Here is a 17789-nt window from a genome sequence, read left to right as displayed (position 1 = left end):
GCTCTCCAGGCGCCACACAAGTGTCAAACAAAGGTCTTGTTTACTGATGCCCCACTATTGGAAGGGAAAAAAGGCAGTCCGGTGGACACTTTTGCTCTCTTTAAAATGTGGGACTGCCCCTTTCAAATATGGGTGTGGCCTCTTTCAAATGTGGTAATGGGCGTGGCCCCTTATTTGGAACAGGGCACGTCAACCGAGGCTTACCGTGAGATATTTGACTGGGACGACTACATTATCTGCTGCTCTTGACCACAGGACGGCACTTACTTTGGTTTCTCTTCATAACGCACAAGCCTTTCGCCTTTTACTAAAGACTTCCGTGGAGAGGAACAGCAATGAGTTTAACCAATTTTTGTCAGGCTTTGCCATTTGGCTGAGCCTTGTGCATTTGTGAAAAACCAAGAGAGATTTCAGAGACACAGTTGTAAACTCTGACGTCATGATTCTATGCTCGGGTCCTCCTGTTCTCAGATAGAAAGAGATGCATTTTTCTCTGAAATCAGGGTTCTATGATTTGATCTCAAGGTTCTATGCTCTGGTCCATGTGTTCCAAGGAAGAAAGAGATACATTTTAATCTGACATCAGGGCCTCTGGGTTAATCTGACATCATTGACCTCTGGGTTCTATGCATTGACCTCTGGGTTCTATGCATTGACCTCTGGGTTCTATGCTCTGGTCCTCCTGTTCTCAGACAGAAATACCTTTTGCTCTGACTTGGATGAGTCTGTGCTCTGGTCTTTGTGTTCTAAGAAAGTCAGAGAACAGCATGCTTAATAGCATCTGGTCCACCTACGAATCACTTGCATTTATTGGACACGATGATCAGGGGAGAGCGCGAACGCAGTCCCCCACTACCAGAAATTGTGCAGTCGAGATTCCCACATTTGGGGAATTCGCAGCGGTCAGAACAGCCTCAGTGCAATGGCTGAGCCTCGCCCTGGGCGAACCACCTTCATGATCATGGTATCTCCCCTGCCAGGTAAGTATGAGTTGGAAGAGACAGAGACAGGGGTGGCATTCCCAGACCCAGCACCCTGGTTCACGGTGCACAGATGGCGCGGTCCAAGCAGCGCCTTTAGCATTAGCTTCCCTTGGCAAGCAGTTTCTCCATCTGAGAAACTGCCCCGCGACCAAAGCAAAATCATGTTCTCCGAAATAAAGAATGACATACATTTTGCTCTGACATCAGGGTTCTGTGCTTTGATCTCAGGATTCTGTCCTTTAATCTCAAGGTTCTATCCTCTTTTCCTTGTGTTCTAAGGAAGAATGAATGAGATGCATTTCACTCTGACATCAGGGTTCTCTGCTTTGATCTCAAGGTTCTATGCTCTGATCTCAAGGTTCTATGCTCTTTTCCTTGTGTTCCAAGAAATAAATGAGATACATTTTGCTCTGACATCAGGGTTCTGTGCTTTGATCTCAGGGTTCTGTGCTCTGATCCTCAGTAGGGGAGGGGGGGGGGGGGGTTAAAAAGTAACCTGATTGGATTACGGCTATCAGATTGGATCAAATCTCCAAAATGGGTTTTCAAAAGAAAAAAAAGGATTCAGAAATTGCATTGGATTATGTAATCCAATCTTGTCGTTGATAACCTAACCCTAATAATGAGATGCATCTTGACCTAAAACTAGACAAAGGTGCTAAACCATGGAGGGCTGGGGCGGGTGTGCTAAGCAGCTGCCCCTGCCCAATGGAAAGGGCGCCACCGTGACAAGGGAGGAAGGTCCTAGGAGGTTGGCTCAGGAAGGAAACTGTCGGTGGGTATCGCTTCTCGGCCTTTTGGCTAAGATCAAGTGTAGTATCTGTTCTTATCAGTTTAATATCTGATATGTCCTCTATCTGAGGATATCTTATTAAGCACATTTTTGCACTTGGGAGATGAAAAGGGGGCTTGCTCCATTCACTCCACGCATTGACCCGGTATTGCAGTACTGCTGGGAACGGTGCACCCTTTAAACGCCTTGTTGACAAATAAACACCAATCTGCTGGAACCGTCTGTTTACTTGAATTCTGCCGTGAACCGTACGAGTCTCAGTCCCTGTGGCTCTCCAGGCGCCACACAAGTGTCAAACAAAGGTCTTGTTTACTGATGCCCCACTATTGGAAGGGAAAAAAGGCAGTCCGGTGGACACTTTTGCTCTCTTTAAAATGTGGGACTGCCCCTTTCAAATATGGGTGTGGCCTCTTTCAAATGTGGTAATGGGCGTGGCCCCTTATTTGGAACAGGGCACGTCAACCGAGGCTTACCGTGAGATATTTGACTGGGACGACTACATTATCTGCTGCTCTTGACCACAGGACGGCACTTACTTTGGTTTCTCTTCATAACGCACAAGCCTTTCGCCTTTTACTAAAGACTTCCGTGGAGAGGAACAGCAATGAGTTTAACCAATTTTTGTCAGGCTTTGCCATTTGGCTGAGCCTTGTGCATTTGTGAAAAACCAAGAGAGATTTCAGAGACACAGTTGTAAACTCTGACGTCATGATTCTATGCTCGGGTCCTCCTGTTCTCAGATAGAAAGAGATGCATTTTTCTCTGAAATCAGGGTTCTATGATTTGATCTCAAGGTTCTATGCTCTGGTCCATGTGTTCCAAGGAAGAAAGAGATACATTTTAATCTGACATCAGGGCCTCTGGGTTAATCTGACATCATTGACCTCTGGGTTCTATGCATTGACCTCTGGGTTCTATGCATTGACCTCTGGGTTCTATGCTCTGGTCCTCCTGTTCTCAGACAGAAATACCTTTTGCTCTGACTTGGATGAGTCTGTGCTCTGGTCTTTGTGTTCTAAGAAAGTCAGAGAACAGCATGCTTAATAGCATCTGGTCCGCCTACGAATCACTTGCATTTATTGGACACGATGATCAGGGGAGAGCGCGAACGCAGTCCCCCACTACCAGAAATTGTGCAGTCGAGATTCCCACATTTGGGGAATTCGCAGCGGTCAGAACAGCCTCAGTGCAATGGCTGAGCCTCGCCCTGGGCGAACCACCTTCATGATCATGGTATCTCCCCTGCCAGGTAAGTATGAGTTGGAAGAGACAGAGACAGGGGCGGCATTCCCAGACCCAGCACCCTGGTTCACGGTGCACAGATGGCGCGGTCCAAGCAGCGCCTTTAGCATTAGCTTCCCTTGGCCAGGCAGTTTCTCCATCTGAGAAACTGCCCCACGACCAAAGCAAAATCATGTTCTCCGAAATAAAGAATGACATACATTTTGCTCTGACATCAGGGTTCTGTGCTTTGATCTCAGGATTCTGTCCTTTAATCTCAAGGTTCTATCCTCTTTTCCTTGTGTTCTAAGGAAGAATGAATGAGATGCATTTCACTCTGACATCAGGGTTCTCTGCTTTGATCTCAAGGTTCTATGCTCTGATCTCAAGGTTCTATGCTCTTTTCCTTGTGTTCCAAGAAATAAATGAGATACATTTTGCTCTGACATCAGGGTTCTGTGCTTTGATCTCAGAGTTCTGTGCTCTGATCCTCAGTAGGGGAGGGGGGGGGGTTAAAAAGTAACCTGATTGGATTACGGCTATCAGATTGGATCAAATCTCCAAAATGGGTTTTCAAAAGAAAAAAAAGGATTCAGAAATTGCATTGGATTATGTAATCCAATCTTGTCGTTGATAACCTAACCCTAATAATGAGATGCATCTTGACCTAAAACTAGACAAAGGTGCTAAACCATGGAGGGCTGGGGCGGGTGTGCTAAGCAGCTGCCCCTGCCCAATGGAAAGGGCGCCACCGTGACAAGGGAGGAAGGTCCTAGGAGGTTGGCTCAGGAAGGAAACTGTCGGTGGGTATCGCTTCTCGGCCTTTTGGCTAAGATCAAGTGTAGTATCTGTTCTTATCAGTTTAATATCTGATATGTCCTCTATCTGAGGATATCTTATTAAGCACATTTTTGCACTTGGGAGATGAAAAGGGGGCTTGCTCCATTCACTCCACGCATTGACCCGGTATTGCAGTACTGCTGGGAACGGTGCACCCTTTAAACGCCTTGTTGACAAATAAACACCAATCTGCTGGAACCGTCTGTTTACTTGAATTCTGCCGTGAACCGTACGAGTCTCAGTCCCTGTGGCTCTCCAGGCGCCACACAAGTGTCAAACAAAGGTCTTGTTTACTGATGCCCCACTATTGGAAGGGAAAAAAGGCAGTCCGGTGGACACTTTTGCTCTCTTTAAAATGTGGGACTGCCCCTTTCAAATATGGGTGTGGCCTCTTTCAAATGTGGTAATGGGCGTGGCCCCTTATTTGGAACAGGGCACGTCAACCGAGGCTTACCGTGAGATATTTGACTGGGACGACTACATTATCTGCTGCTCTTGACCACAGGACGGCACTTACTTTGGTTTCTCTTCATAACGCACAAGCCTTTCGCCTTTTACTAAAGACTTCCGTGGAGAGGAACAGCAATGAGTTTAACCAATTTTTGTCAGGCTTGGCCATTTGGCTGAGCCTTGTGCATTTGTGAAAAACCAAGCGAGATTTCAGAGACACAGTCATGACGTCATGATTCTATGCTCGGGTCCTCCTGTTCTCAGATAGAAAGAGATGCATTTTTCTCTGAAATCAGGGTTCTATGATTTGATCTCAAGGTTCTATGCTCTGGTCCATGTGTTCCAAGGAAGAAAGAGATACATTTTAATCTGACATCAGGGCCTCTGGGTTAATCTGACATCATTGACCTCTGGGTTCTATGCATTGACCTCTGGGTTCTATGCATTGACCTCAAGGTTCTATGCTCTGGTCCTCCTGTTCTCAGACAGAAATACCTTTTGCTCTGACTTGGATGAGTCTGTGCTCTGGTCCTTGTGTTCTAAGAAAGTCAGAGAACAGCATGCTTAATAGCATCTGGTCCGCCTACGAATCACTTGCATTTATTGGACACGATGATCAGGGGAGAGCGCGAACGCAGTCCCCCACTACCAGAAATTGTGCAGTCGAGATTCCCACATTTGGGGAATTCGCAGCGGTCAGAACAGCCTCAGTGCAATGGCTGAGCCTCGCCCTGGGCGAACCACCTTCATGATCATGGTATCTCCCCTGCCAGGTAAGTATGAGTTGGAAGAGACAGAGACAGGGGCGGCATTCCCAGACCCAGCACCCTGGTTCACGGTGCACAGATGGCGCGGTCCAAGCAGCGCCTTTAGCATTAGCTTCCCTTGGCAAGCAGTTTCTCCATCTGAGAAACTGCCCCGCGACCAAAGCAAAATCATGTTCTCCGAAATAAAGAATGACATACATTTTGCTCTGACATCAGGGTTCTGTGCTTTGATCTCAGGATTCTGTCCTTTAATCTCAAGGTTCTATCCTCTTTTCCTTGTGTTCTAAGGAAGAATGAATGAGATGCATTTCACTCTGACATCAGGGTTCTCTGCTTTGATCTCAAGGTTCTATGCTCTGATCTCAAGGTTCTATGCTCTTTTCCTTGTGTTCCAAGAAATAAATGAGATACATTTTGCTCTGACATCAGGGTTCTGTGCTTTGATCTCAGGGTTCTGTGCTCTGATCCTCAGTAGGGGGGGGGGGGGGGGGGGGTTAAAAAGTAACCTGATTGGATTACGGCTATCAGATTGGATCAAATCTCCAAAATGGGTTTTCAAAAGAAAAAAAAGGATTCAGAAATTGCATTGGATTATGTAATCCAATCTTGTCGTTGATAACCTAACCCTAATAATGAGATGCATCTTGACCTAAAACTAGACAAAGGTGCTAAACCATGGAGGGCTGGGGCGGGTGTGCTAAGCAGCTGCCCCTGCCCAATGGAAAGGGCGCCACCGTGACAAGGGAGGAAGGTCCTAGGAGGTTGGCTCAGGAAGGAAACTGTCGGTGGGTATCGCTTCTCGGCCTTTTGGCTAAGATCAAGTGTAGTATCTGTTCTTATCAGTTTAATATCTGATATGTCCTCTATCTGAGGATATCTTATTAAGCACATTTTTGCACTTGGGAGATGAAAAGGGGGCTTGCTCCATTCACTCCACGCATTGACCCGGTATTGCAGTACTGCTGGGAACGGTGCACCCTTTAAACGCCTTGTTGACAAATAAACACCAATCTGCTGGAACCGTCTGTTTACTTGAATTCTGCCGTGAACCGTACGAGTCTCAGTCCCTGTGGCTCTCCAGGCACCACACAAGTGTCAAACAAAGGCCTTGTTTACTGATGCCCCACTATTGGAAGGGTAAAAAGGCAGTCCGGTGGACACTTTTGCTCTCTTTAAAATGTGGGACTGCCCCTTTCAAATATGGGTGTGGCCTCTTTCAAATGTGGTAATGGGCGTGGCCCCTTATTTGGAACAGGGCACGTCAACCGAGGCTTACCGTGAGATATTTGACTGGGACGACTACATTATCTGCTGCTCTTGACCACAGGACGGCACTTACTTTGGTTTCTCTTCATAACGCACAAGCCTTTCGCCTTTTACTAAAGACTTCCGTGGAGAGGAACAGCAATGAGTTTAACCAATTTTTGTCAGGCTTTGCCATTTGGCTGAGCCTTGTGCATTTGTGAAAAACCAAGAGAGATTTCAGAGACACAGTTGTAAACTCTGATGTCATGATTCTATGCTCGGGTCCTCCTGTTCTCAGATAGAAAGAGATGCATTTTTCTCTGAAATCAGGGTTCTATGATTTGATCTCAAGGTTCTATGCTCTGGTCCATGTGTTCCAAGGAAGAAAGAGATACATTTTAATCTGACATCAGGGCCTCTGGGTTAATCTGACATCATTGACCTCTGGGTTCTATGCATTGACCTCTGGGTTCTATGCATTGACCTCAAGGTTCTATGCTCTGGTCCTCCTGTTCTCAGACAGAAATACCTTTTGCTCTGACTTGGATGAGTCTGTGCTCTGGTCCTTGTGTTCTAAGAAAGTCAGAGAACAGCATGCTTAATAGCATCTGGTCCGCCTACGAATCACTTGCATTTATTGGACACAATGATCAGGGGAGAGCGCGAACGCAGTCCCCCACTACCAGAAATTGTGCAGTCGAGATTCCCACATTTGGGGAATTCGCAGCGGTCAGAACAGCCTCAGTGCAATGGCTGAGCCTCGCCCTGGGCGAACCACCTTCATGATCATGGTATCTCCCCTGCCAGGTAAGTATGAGTTGGAAGAGACAGAGACAGGGGCGGCATTCCCAGACCCAGCACCCTGGTTCACGGTGCACAGATGGCGCGGTCCAAGCAGCGCCTTTAGCATTAGCTTCCCTTGGCAAGCAGTTTCTCCATCTGAGAAACTGCCCCGCGACCAAAGCAAAATCATGTTCTCCGAAATAAAGAATGACATACATTTTGCTCTGACATCAGGGTTCTGTGCTTTGATCTCAGGATTCTGTCCTTTAATCTCAAGGTTCTATCCTCTTTTCCTTGTGTTCTAAGGAAGAATGAATGAGATGCATTTCACTCTGACATCAGGGTTCTCTGCTTTGATCTCAAGGTTCTATGCTCTGATCTCAAGGTTCTATGCTCTTTTCCTTGTGTTCCAAGAAATAAATGAGATACATTTTGCTCTGACATCAGGGTTCTGTGCTTTGATCTCAGGGTTCTGTGCTCTGATCCTCAGTAGGGGAGGGGGGGGGGGGGGGGTTAAAAAGTAACCTGATTGGATTACGGCTATCAGATTGGATCAAATCTCCAAAATGGGTTTTCAAAAGAAAAAAAAGGATTCAGAAATTGCATTGGATTATGTAATCCAATCTTGTCGTTGATAACCTAACCCTAATAATGAGATGCATCTTGACCTAAAACTAGACAAAGGTGCTAAACCATGGAGGGCTGGGGCGGGTGTGCTAAGCAGCTGCCCCTGCCCAATGGAAAGGGCGCCACCGTGACAAGGGAGGAAGGTCCTAGGAGGTTGGCTCAGGAAGGAAACTGTCGGTGGGTATCGCTTCTCGGCCTTTTGGCTAAGATCAAGTGTAGTATCTGTTCTTATCAGTTTAATATCTGATATGTCCTCTATCTGAGGATATCTTATTAAGCACATTTTTGCACTTGGGAGATGAAAAGGGGGCTTGCTCCATTCACTCCACGCATTGACCCGGTATTGCAGTACTGCTGGGAACGGTGCACCCTTTAAACGCCTTGTTGACAAATAAACACCAATCTGCTGGAACCGTCTGTTTACTTGAATTCTGCCGTGAACCGTACGAGTCTCAGTCCCTGTGGCTCTCCAGGCGCCACACAAGTGTCAAACAAAGGTCTTGTTTACTGATGCCCCACTATTGGAAGGGAAAAAAGGCAGTCCGGTGGACACTTTTGCTCTCTTTAAAATGTGGGACTGCCCCTTTCAAATATGGGTGTGGCCTCTTTCAAATGTGGTAATGGGCGTGGCCCCTTATTTGGAACAGGGCACGTCAACCGAGGCTTACCGTGAGATATTTGACTGGGACGACTACATTATCTGCTGCTCTTGACCACAGGACGGCACTTACTTTGGTTTCTCTTCATAACGCACAAGCCTTTCGCCTTTTACTAAAGACTTCCGTGGAGAGGAACAGCAATGAGTTTAACCAATTTTTGTCAGGCTTTGCCATTTGGCTGAGCCTTGTGCATTTGTGAAAAACCAAGAGAGATTTCAGAGACACAGTTGTAAACTCTGACGTCATGATTCTATGCTCGGGTCCTCCTGTTCTCAGATAGAAAGAGATGCATTTTTCTCTGAAATCAGGGTTCTATGATTTGATCTCAAGGTTCTATGCTCTGGTCCATGTGTTCCAAGGAAGAAAGAGATACATTTTAATCTGACATCAGGGCCTCTGGGTTAATCTGACATCATTGACCTCTGGGTTCTATGCATTGACCTCTGGGTTCTATGCATTGACCTCTGGGTTCTATGCTCTGGTCCTCCTGTTCTCAGACAGAAATACCTTTTGCTCTGACTTGGATGAGTCTGTGCTCTGGTCTTTGTGTTCTAAGAAAGTCAGAGAACAGCATGCTTAATAGCATCTGGTCCACCTACGAATCACTTGCATTTATTGGACACGATGATCAGGGGAGAGCGCGAACGCAGTCCCCCACTACCAGAAATTGTGCAGTCGAGATTCCCACATTTGGGGAATTCGCAACGGTCAGAACAGCCTCAGTGCAATGGCTGAGCCTCGCCCTGGGCGAACCACCTTCATGATCATGGTATCTCCCCTGCCAGGTAAGTATGAGTTGGAAGAGACAGAGACAGGGGCGGCATTCCCAGACCCAGCACCCTGGTTCACGGTGCACAGATGGCGCGGTCCAAGCAGCGCCTTTAGCATTAGCTTCCCTTGGCAAGCAGTTTCTCCATCTGAGAAACTGCCCCGCGACCAAAGCAAAATCATGTTCTCCGAAATAAAGAATGACATACATTTTGCTCTGACATCAGGGTTCTGTGCTTTGATCTCAGGATTCTGTCCTTTAATCTCAAGGTTCTATCCTCTTTTCCTTGTGTTCTAAGGAAGAATGAATGAGATGCATTTCACTCTGACATCAGGGTTCTCTGCTTTGATCTCAAGGTTCTATGCTCTGATCTCAAGGTTCTATGCTCTTTTCCTTGTGTTCCAAGAAATAAATGAGATACATTTTGCTCTGACATCAGGGTTCTGTGCTTTGATCTCAGGGTTCTGTGCTCTGATCCTCAGTAGGGGAGGGGGGGGGGGGTTAAAAAGTAACCTGATTGGATTACGGCTATCAGATTGGATCAAATCTCCAAAATGGGTTTTCAAAAGAAAAAAAAGGATTCAGAAATTGCATTGGATTATGTAATCCAATCTTGTCGTTGATAACCTAACCCTAATAATGAGATGCATCTTGACCTAAAACTAGACAAAGGTGCTAAACCATGGAGGGCTGGGGCGGGTGTGCTAAGCAGCTGCCCCTGCCCAATGGAAAGGGCGCCACCGTGACAAGGGAGGAAGGTCCTAGGAGGTTGGCTCAGGAAGGAAACTGTCGGTGGGTATCGCTTCTCGGCCTTTTGGCTAAGATCAAGTGTAGTATCTGTTCTTATCAGTTTAATATCTGATATGTCCTCTATCTGAGGATATCTTATTAAGCACATTTTTGCACTTGGGAGATGAAAAGGGGGCTTGCTCCATTCACTCCACGCATTGACCCGGTATTGCAGTACTGCTGGGAACGGTGCACCCTTTAAACGCCTTGTTGACAAATAAACACCAATCTGCTGGAACCGTCTGTTTACTTGAATTCTGCCGTGAACCGTACGAGTCTCAGTCCCTGTGGCTCTCCAGGCGCCACACAAGTGTCAAACAAAGGTCTTGTTTACTGATGCCCCACTATTGGAAGGGAAAAAAGGCAGTCCGGTGGACACTTTTGCTCTCTTTAAAATGTGGGACTGCCCCTTTCAAATATGGGTGTGGCCTCTTTCAAATGTGGTAATGGGCGTGGCCCCTTATTTGGAACAGGGCACGTCAACCGAGGCTTACCGTGAGATATTTGACTGGGACGACTACATTATCTGCTGCTCTTGACCACAGGACGGCACTTACTTTGGTTTCTCTTCATAACGCACAAGCCTTTCGCCTTTTACTAAAGACTTCCGTGGAGAGGAACAGCAATGAGTTTAACCAATTTTTGTCAGGCTTTGCCATTTGGCTGAGCCTTGTGCATTTGTGAAAAACCAAGAGAGATTTCAGAGACACAGTTGTAAACTCTGACGTCATGATTCTATGCTCGGGTCCTCCTGTTCTCAGATAGAAAGAGATGCATTTTTCTCTGAAATCAGGGTTCTATGATTTGATCTCAAGGTTCTATGCTCTGGTCCATGTGTTCCAAGGAAGAAAGAGATACATTTTAATCTGACATCAGGGCCTCTGGGTTAATCTGACATCATTGACCTCTGGGTTCTATGCATTGACCTCTGGGTTCTATGCATTGACCTCTGGGTTCTATGCTCTGGTCCTCCTGTTCTCAGACAGAAATACCTTTTGCTCTGACTTGGATGAGTCTGTGCTCTGGTCTTTGTGTTCTAAGAAAGTCAGAGAACAGCATGCTTAATAGCATCTGGTCCACCTACGAATCACTTGCATTTATTGGACACGATGATCAGGGGAGAGCGCGAACGCAGTCCCCCACTACCAGAAATTGTGCAGTCGAGATTCCCACATTTGGGGAATTCGCAGCGGTCAGAACAGCCTCAGTGCAATGGCTGAGCCTCGCCCTGGGCGAACCACCTTCATGATCATGGTATCTCCCCTGCCAGGTAAGTATGAGTTGGAAGAGACAGAGACAGGGGCGGCATTCCCAGACCCAGCACCCTGGTTCACGGTGCACAGATGGCGCGGTCCAAGCAGCGCCTTTAGCATTAGCTTCCCTTGGCAAGCAGTTTCTCCATCTGAGAAACTGCCCCGCGACCAAAGCAAAATCATGTTCTCCGAAATAAAGAATGACATACATTTTGCTCTGACATCAGGGTTCTGTGCTTTGATCTCAGGATTCTGTCCTTTAATCTCAAGGTTCTATCCTCTTTTCCTTGTGTTCTAAGGAAGAATGAATGAGATGCATTTCACTCTGACATCAGGGTTCTCTGCTTTGATCTCAAGGTTCTATGCTCTGATCTCAAGGTTCTATGCTCTTTTCCTTGTGTTCCAAGAAATAAATGAGATACATTTTGCTCTGACATCAGGGTTCTGTGCTTTGATCTCAGGGTTCTGTGCTCTGATCCTCAGTAGGGGAGGGGGGGGGGGGGGGGTTAAAAAGTAACCTGATTGGATTACGGCTATCAGATTGGATCAAATCTCCAAAATGGGTTTTCAAAAGAAAAAAAAGGATTCAGAAATTGCATTGGATTATGTAATCCAATCTTGTCGTTGATAACCTAACCCTAATAATGAGATGCATCTTGACCTAAAACTAGACAAAGGTGCTAAACCATGGAGGGCTGGGGCGGGTGTGCTAAGCAGCTGCCCCTGCCCAATGGAAAGGGCGCCACCGTGACAAGGGAGGAAGGTCCTAGGAGGTTGGCTCAGGAAGGAAACTGTCGGTGGGTATCGCTTCTCGGCCTTTTGGCTAAGATCAAGTGTAGTATCTGTTCTTATCAGTTTAATATCTGATATGTCCTCTATCTGAGGATATCTTATTAAGCACATTTTTGCACTTGGGAGATGAAAAGGGGGCTTGCTCCATTCACTCCACGCATTGACCCGGTATTGCAGTACTGCTGGGAACGGTGCACCCTTTAAACGCCTTGTTGACAAATAAACACCAATCTGCTGGAACCGTCTGTTTACTTGAATTCTGCCGTGAACCGTACGAGTCTCAGTCCCTGTGGCTCTCCAGGCGCCACACAAGTGTCAAACAAAGGTCTTGTTTACTGATGCCCCACTATTGGAAGGGAAAAAAGGCAGTCCGGTGGACACTTTTGCTCTCTTTAAAATGTGGGACTGCCCCTTTCAAATATGGGTGTGGCCTCTTTCAAATGTGGTAATGGGCGTGGCCCCTTATTTGGAACAGGGCACGTCAACCGAGGCTTACCGTGAGATATTTGACTGGGACGACTACATTATCTGCTGCTCTTGACCACAGGACGGCACTTACTTTGGTTTCTCTTCATAACGCACAAGCCTTTCGCCTTTTACTAAAGACTTCCGTGGAGAGGAACAGCAATGAGTTTAACCAATTTTTGTCAGGCTTGGCCATTTGGCTGAGCCTTGTGCATTTGTGAAAAACCAAGCGAGATTTCAGAGACACAGTCATGACGTCATGATTCTATGCTCGGGTCCTCCTGTTCTCAGATAGAAAGAGATGCATTTTTCTCTGAAATCAGGGTTCTATGATTTGATCTCAAGGTTCTATGCTCTGGTCCATGTGTTCCAAGGAAGAAAGAGATACATTTTAATCTGACATCAGGGCCTCTGGGTTAATCTGACATCATTGACCTCTGGGTTCTATGCATTGACCTCTGGGTTCTATGCATTGACCTCAAGGTTCTATGCTCTGGTCCTCCTGTTCTCAGACAGAAATACCTTTTGCTCTGACTTGGATGAGTCTGTGCTCTGGTCCTTGTGTTCTAAGAAAGTCAGAGAACAGCATGCTTAATAGCATCTGGTCCGCCTACGAATCACTTGCATTTATTGGACACGATGATCAGGGGAGAGCGCGAACGCAGTCCCCCACTACCAGAAATTGTGCAGTCGAGATTCCCACATTTGGGGAATTCGCAGCGGTCAGAACAGCCTCAGTGCAATGGCTGAGCCTCGCCCTGGGCGAACCACCTTCATGATCATGGTATCTCCCCTGCCAGGTAAGTATGAGTTGGAAGAGACAGAGACAGGGGCGGCATTCCCAGACCCAGCACCCTGGTTCACGGTGCACAGATGGCGCGGTCCAAGCAGCGCCTTTAGCATTAGCTTCCCTTGGCCAGGCAGTTTCTCCATCTGAGAAACTGCCCCACGACCAAAGCAAAATCATGTTCTCCGAAATAAAGAATGACATACATTTTGCTCTGACATCAGGGTTCTGTGCTTTGATCTCAGGATTCTGTCCTTTAATCTCAAGGTTCTATCCTCTTTTCCTTGTGTTCTAAGGAAGAATGAATGAGATGCATTTCACTCTGACATCAGGGTTCTCTGCTTTGATCTCAAGGTTCTATGCTCTGATCTCAAGGTTCTATGCTCTTTTCCTTGTGTTCCAAGAAATAAATGAGATACATTTTGCTCTGACATCAGGGTTCTGTGCTTTGATCTCAGGGTTCTGTGCTCTGATCCTCAGTAGGGGAGGGGGGGGGGGGGGGGGTTAAAAAGTAACCTGATTGGATTACGGCTATCAGATTGGATCAAATCTCCAAAATGGGTTTTCAAAAGAAAAAAAAGGATTCAGAAATTGCATTGGATTATGTAATCCAATCTTGTCGTTGATAACCTAACCCTAATAATGAGATGCATCTTGACCTAAAACTAGACAAAGGTGCTAAACCATGGAGGGCTGGGGCGGGTGTGCTAAGCAGCTGCCCCTGCCCAATGGAAAGGGCGCCACCGTGACAAGGGAGGAAGGTCCTAGGAGGTTGGCTCAGGAAGGAAACTGTCGGTGGGTATCGCTTCTCGGCCTTTTGGCTAAGATCAAGTGTAGTATCTGTTCTTATCAGTTTAATATCTGATATGTCCTCTATCTGAGGATATCTTATTAAGCACATTTTTGCACTTGGGAGATGAAAAGGGGGCTTGCTCCATTCACTCCACGCATTGACCCGGTATTGCAGTACTGCTGGGAACGGTGCACCCTTTAAACGCCTTGTTGACAATTAAACACCAATCTGCTGGAACCGTCTGTTTACTTGAATTCTGCCGTGAACCGTACGAGTCTCAGTCCCTGTGGCTCTCCAGGCGCCACACAAGTGTCAAACAAAGGTCTTGTTTACTGATGCCCCACTATTGGAAGGGAAAAAAGGCAGTCCGGTGGACACTTTTGCTCTCTTTAAAATGTGGGACTGCCCCTTTCAAATATGGGTGTGGCCTCTTTCAAATGTGGTAATGGGCGTGGCCCCTTATTTGGAACAGGGCACGTCAACCGAGGCTTACCGTGAGATATTTGACTGGGACGACTACATTATCTGCTGCTCTTGACCACAGGACGGCACTTACTTTGGTTTCTCTTCATAACGCACAAGCCTTTCGCCTTTTACTAAAGACTTCCGTGGAGAGGAACAGCAATGAGTTTAACCAATTTTTGTCAGGCTTTGCCATTTGGCTGAGCCTTGTGCATTTGTGAAAAACCAAGAGAGATTTCAGAGACACAGTTGTAAACTCTGACGTCATGATTCTATGCTCGGGTCCTCCTGTTCTCAGATAGAAAGAGATGCATTTTTCTCTGAAATCAGGGTTCTATGATTTGATCTCAAGGTTCTATGCTCTGGTCCATGTGTTCCAAGGAAGAAAGAGATACATTTTAATCTGACATCAGGGCCTCTGGGTTAATCTGACATCATTGACCTCTGGGTTCTATGCATTGACCTCTGGGTTCTATGCATTGACCTCTGGGTTCTATGCTCTGGTCCTCCTGTTCTCAGACAGAAATACCTTTTGCTCTGACTTGGATGAGTCTGTGCTCTGGTCTTTGTGTTCTAAGAAAGTCAGAGAACAGCATGCTTAATAGCATCTGGTCCACCTACGAATCACTTGCATTTATTGGACACGATGATCAGGGGAGAGCGCGAACGCAGTCCCCCACTACCAGAAATTGTGCAGTCGAGATTCCCACATTTGGGGAATTCGCAGCGGTCAGAACAGCCTCAGTGCAATGGCTGAGCCTCGCCCTGGGCGAACCACCTTCATGATCATGGTATCTCCCCTGCCAGGTAAGTATGAGTTGGAAGAGACAGAGACAGGGGCGGCATTCCCAGACCCAGCACCCTGGTTCACGGTGCACAGATGGCGCGGTCCAAGCAGCGCCTTTAGCATTAGCTTCCCTTGGCAAGCAGTTTCTCCATCTGAGAAACTGCCCCGCGACCAAAGCAAAATCATGTTCTCCGAAATAAAGAATGACATACATTTTGCTCTGACATCAGGGTTCTGTGCTTTGATCTCAGGATTCTGTCCTTTAATCTCAAGGTTCTATCCTCTTTTCCTTGTGTTCTAAGGAAGAATGAATGAGATGCATTTCACTCTGACATCAGGGTTCTCTGCTTTGATCTCAAGGTTCTATGCTCTGATCTCAAGGTTCTATGCTCTTTTCCTTGTGTTCCAAGAAATAAATGAGATACATTTTGCTCTGACATCAGGGTTCTGTGCTTTGATCTCAGGGTTCTGTGCTCTGATCCTCAGTAGGGGAGGGGGGGGGGGGTTAAAAAGTAACCTGATTGGATTACGGCTATCAGATTGGATCAAATCTCCAAAATGGGTTTTCAAAAGAAAAAAAAGGATTCAGAAATTGCATTGGATTATGTAATCCAATCTTGTCGTTGATAACCTAACCCTAATAATGAGATGCATCTTGACCTAAAACTAGACAAAGGTGCTAAACCATGGAGGGCTGGGGCGGGTGTGCTAAGCAGCTGCCCCTGCCCAATGGAAAGGGCGCCACCGTGACAAGGGAGGAAGGTCCTAGGAGGTTGGCTCAGGAAGGAAACTGTCGGTGGGTATCGCTTCTCGGCCTTTTGGCTAAGATCAAGTGTAGTATCTGTTCTTATCAGTTTAATATCTGATATGTCCTCTATCTGAGGATATCTTATTAAGCACATTTTTGCACTTGGGAGATGAAAAGGGGGCTTGCTCCATTCACTCCACGCATTGACCCGGTATTGCAGTACTGCTGGGAACGGTGCACCCTTTAAACGCCTTGTTGACAATTAAACACCAATCTGCTGGAACCGTCTGTTTACTTGAATTCTGCCGTGAACCGTACGAGTCTCAGTCCCTGTGGCTCTCCAGGCGCCACACAAGTGTCAAACAAAGGTCTTGTTTACTGATGCCCCACTATTGGAAGGGAAAAAAGGCAGTCCGGTGGACACTTTTGCTCTCTTTAAAATGTGGGACTGCCCCTTTCAAATATGGGTGTGGCCTCTTTCAAATGTGGTAATGGGCGTGGCCCCTTATTTGGAACAGGGCACGTCAACCGAGGCTTACCGTGAGATATTTGACTGGGACGACTACATTATCTGCTGCTCTTGACCACAGGACGGCACTTACTTTGGTTTCTCTTCATAACGCACAAGCCTTTCGCCTTTTACTAAAGACTTCCGTGGAGAGGAACAGCAATGAGTTTAACCAATTTTTGTCAGGCTTTGCCATTTGGCTGAGCCTTGTGCATTTGTGAAAAACCAAGAGAGATTTCAGAGACACAGTTGTAAACTCTGACGTCATGATTCTATGCTCGGGTCCTCCTGTTCTCAGATAGAAAGAGATGCATTTTTCTCTGAAATCAGGGTTCTATGATTTGATCTCAAGGTTCTATGCTCTGGTCCATGTGTTCCAAGGAAGAAAGAGATACATTTTAATCTGACATCAGGGCCTCTGGGTTAATCTGACATCATTGACCTCTGGGTTCTATGCATTGACCTCTGGGTTCTATGCATTGACCTCTGGGTTCTATGCTCTGGTCCTCCTGTTCTCAGACAGAAATACCTTTTGCTCTGACTTGGATGAGTCTGTGCTCTGGTCTTTGTGTTCTAAGAAAGTCAGAGAACAGCATGCTTAATAGCATCTGGTCCGCCTACGAATCACTTGCATTTATTGGACACGATGATCAGGGGAGAGCGCGAACGCAGTCCCCCACTACCAGAAATTGTGCAGTCGAGATTCCCACATTTGGGGAATTCGCAGCGGTCAGAACAGCCTCAGTGCAATGGCTGAGCCTCGCCCTGGGCGAACCACCTTCATGATCATGGTATCTCCCCTGCCAGGTAAGTATGAGTTGGAAGAGACAGAGACAGGGGCGGCATTCCCAGACCCAGCACCCTGGTTCACGGTGCACAGATGGCGCGGTCCAAGCAGCCCCTTTAGCATTAGCTTCCCTTGGCCAGGCAGTTTCTCCATCTGAGAAACTGCCCCACGACCAAAGCAAAATCATGTTCTCCGAAATAAAGAATGACATACATTTTGCTCTGACATCAGGGTTCTGTGCTTTGATCTCAGGATTCTGTCCTTTAATCTCAAGGTTCTATCCTCTTTTCCTTGTGTTCTAAGGAAGAATGAATGAGATGCATTTCACTCTGACATCAGGGTTCTCTGCTTTGATCTCAAGGTTCTATGCTCTGATCTCAAGGTTCTATGCTCTTTTCCTTGTGTTCCAAGAAATAAATGAGATACATTTTGCTCTGACATCAGGGTTCTGTGCTTTGATCTCAGGGTTCTGTGCTCTGAT

General features: G+C 46.7%; 26 non-coding genes across 26 annotated transcripts; 17 read left to right on the top strand and 9 right to left on the bottom strand.

Annotated features, from left to right (window-relative positions):
* The first annotated feature begins 263 nt into the window (after window positions 1-263).
* Window positions 264-378, top strand: LOC137801549 (U5 spliceosomal RNA). Its single transcript, XR_011079818.1, has one exon. It is a non-coding gene; the product is annotated as a U5 spliceosomal RNA (small nuclear RNA).
* A 446-nt stretch (window positions 379-824) lies between these two features.
* LOC137801596 (U1 spliceosomal RNA) lies at window positions 825-988 on the bottom strand. Its single transcript, XR_011079862.1, has one exon. It is a non-coding gene; the product is annotated as a U1 spliceosomal RNA (small nuclear RNA).
* A 776-nt stretch (window positions 989-1764) lies between these two features.
* LOC137801494 (U2 spliceosomal RNA) lies at window positions 1765-1955 on the top strand. Its single transcript, XR_011079767.1, has one exon. It is a non-coding gene; the product is annotated as a U2 spliceosomal RNA (small nuclear RNA).
* A 353-nt stretch (window positions 1956-2308) lies between these two features.
* Window positions 2309-2423, top strand: LOC137801547 (U5 spliceosomal RNA). Its single transcript, XR_011079816.1, has one exon. It is a non-coding gene; the product is annotated as a U5 spliceosomal RNA (small nuclear RNA).
* A 446-nt stretch (window positions 2424-2869) lies between these two features.
* LOC137801595 (U1 spliceosomal RNA) lies at window positions 2870-3033 on the bottom strand. Its single transcript, XR_011079861.1, has one exon. It is a non-coding gene; the product is annotated as a U1 spliceosomal RNA (small nuclear RNA).
* A 773-nt stretch (window positions 3034-3806) lies between these two features.
* Window positions 3807-3997, top strand: LOC137801493 (U2 spliceosomal RNA). Its single transcript, XR_011079766.1, has one exon. It is a non-coding gene; the product is annotated as a U2 spliceosomal RNA (small nuclear RNA).
* A 353-nt stretch (window positions 3998-4350) lies between these two features.
* Window positions 4351-4465, top strand: LOC137801535 (U5 spliceosomal RNA). The gene has a single exon (XR_011079805.1). It is a non-coding gene; the product is annotated as a U5 spliceosomal RNA (small nuclear RNA).
* A 439-nt stretch (window positions 4466-4904) lies between these two features.
* On the bottom strand, window positions 4905-5068 carry LOC137801594 (U1 spliceosomal RNA). Its single transcript, XR_011079860.1, has one exon. It is a non-coding gene; the product is annotated as a U1 spliceosomal RNA (small nuclear RNA).
* Window positions 5069-5845: 777 nt separating this feature from the next.
* LOC137801492 (U2 spliceosomal RNA) lies at window positions 5846-6036 on the top strand. Its single transcript, XR_011079765.1, has one exon. It is a non-coding gene; the product is annotated as a U2 spliceosomal RNA (small nuclear RNA).
* Window positions 6037-6389: 353 nt separating this feature from the next.
* Window positions 6390-6504, top strand: LOC137801546 (U5 spliceosomal RNA). Its single transcript, XR_011079815.1, has one exon. It is a non-coding gene; the product is annotated as a U5 spliceosomal RNA (small nuclear RNA).
* A 446-nt stretch (window positions 6505-6950) lies between these two features.
* Window positions 6951-7114, bottom strand: LOC137801592 (U1 spliceosomal RNA). The gene has a single exon (XR_011079858.1). It is a non-coding gene; the product is annotated as a U1 spliceosomal RNA (small nuclear RNA).
* A 778-nt stretch (window positions 7115-7892) lies between these two features.
* LOC137801491 (U2 spliceosomal RNA) lies at window positions 7893-8083 on the top strand. The gene has a single exon (XR_011079764.1). It is a non-coding gene; the product is annotated as a U2 spliceosomal RNA (small nuclear RNA).
* A 353-nt stretch (window positions 8084-8436) lies between these two features.
* Window positions 8437-8551, top strand: LOC137801545 (U5 spliceosomal RNA). The gene has a single exon (XR_011079814.1). It is a non-coding gene; the product is annotated as a U5 spliceosomal RNA (small nuclear RNA).
* A 446-nt stretch (window positions 8552-8997) lies between these two features.
* LOC137801629 (U1 spliceosomal RNA) lies at window positions 8998-9161 on the bottom strand. The gene has a single exon (XR_011079893.1). It is a non-coding gene; the product is annotated as a U1 spliceosomal RNA (small nuclear RNA).
* Window positions 9162-9935: 774 nt separating this feature from the next.
* Window positions 9936-10126, top strand: LOC137801490 (U2 spliceosomal RNA). The gene has a single exon (XR_011079763.1). It is a non-coding gene; the product is annotated as a U2 spliceosomal RNA (small nuclear RNA).
* A 353-nt stretch (window positions 10127-10479) lies between these two features.
* LOC137801544 (U5 spliceosomal RNA) lies at window positions 10480-10594 on the top strand. Its single transcript, XR_011079813.1, has one exon. It is a non-coding gene; the product is annotated as a U5 spliceosomal RNA (small nuclear RNA).
* A 446-nt stretch (window positions 10595-11040) lies between these two features.
* LOC137801584 (U1 spliceosomal RNA) lies at window positions 11041-11204 on the bottom strand. Its single transcript, XR_011079850.1, has one exon. It is a non-coding gene; the product is annotated as a U1 spliceosomal RNA (small nuclear RNA).
* A 778-nt stretch (window positions 11205-11982) lies between these two features.
* Window positions 11983-12173, top strand: LOC137801488 (U2 spliceosomal RNA). Its single transcript, XR_011079761.1, has one exon. It is a non-coding gene; the product is annotated as a U2 spliceosomal RNA (small nuclear RNA).
* Window positions 12174-12526: 353 nt separating this feature from the next.
* On the top strand, window positions 12527-12641 carry LOC137801534 (U5 spliceosomal RNA). The gene has a single exon (XR_011079804.1). It is a non-coding gene; the product is annotated as a U5 spliceosomal RNA (small nuclear RNA).
* Window positions 12642-13080: 439 nt separating this feature from the next.
* Window positions 13081-13244, bottom strand: LOC137801572 (U1 spliceosomal RNA). The gene has a single exon (XR_011079839.1). It is a non-coding gene; the product is annotated as a U1 spliceosomal RNA (small nuclear RNA).
* Window positions 13245-14024: 780 nt separating this feature from the next.
* Window positions 14025-14215, top strand: LOC137801487 (U2 spliceosomal RNA). Its single transcript, XR_011079760.1, has one exon. It is a non-coding gene; the product is annotated as a U2 spliceosomal RNA (small nuclear RNA).
* A 353-nt stretch (window positions 14216-14568) lies between these two features.
* Window positions 14569-14683, top strand: LOC137801543 (U5 spliceosomal RNA). Its single transcript, XR_011079812.1, has one exon. It is a non-coding gene; the product is annotated as a U5 spliceosomal RNA (small nuclear RNA).
* A 446-nt stretch (window positions 14684-15129) lies between these two features.
* On the bottom strand, window positions 15130-15293 carry LOC137801560 (U1 spliceosomal RNA). The gene has a single exon (XR_011079828.1). It is a non-coding gene; the product is annotated as a U1 spliceosomal RNA (small nuclear RNA).
* A 774-nt stretch (window positions 15294-16067) lies between these two features.
* On the top strand, window positions 16068-16258 carry LOC137801486 (U2 spliceosomal RNA). Its single transcript, XR_011079759.1, has one exon. It is a non-coding gene; the product is annotated as a U2 spliceosomal RNA (small nuclear RNA).
* A 353-nt stretch (window positions 16259-16611) lies between these two features.
* On the top strand, window positions 16612-16726 carry LOC137801542 (U5 spliceosomal RNA). Its single transcript, XR_011079811.1, has one exon. It is a non-coding gene; the product is annotated as a U5 spliceosomal RNA (small nuclear RNA).
* A 446-nt stretch (window positions 16727-17172) lies between these two features.
* LOC137801548 (U1 spliceosomal RNA) lies at window positions 17173-17336 on the bottom strand. The gene has a single exon (XR_011079817.1). It is a non-coding gene; the product is annotated as a U1 spliceosomal RNA (small nuclear RNA).
* Between the last annotated feature and the right edge of the window lie 453 nt (window positions 17337-17789).

Source organism: Clinocottus analis, unplaced genomic scaffold (assembly GCF_023055335.1).
Source record: "Clinocottus analis isolate CAN_PGR_092001 unplaced genomic scaffold, fCliAna1.0.p SCAF_41, whole genome shotgun sequence".
NCBI lineage: Eukaryota > Metazoa > Chordata > Actinopteri > Perciformes > Cottidae > Clinocottus > Clinocottus analis.
The sequence above is the reverse complement of the archived record's forward strand: the minus strand, read 5'-3'. Positions and strand labels throughout refer to the sequence as shown.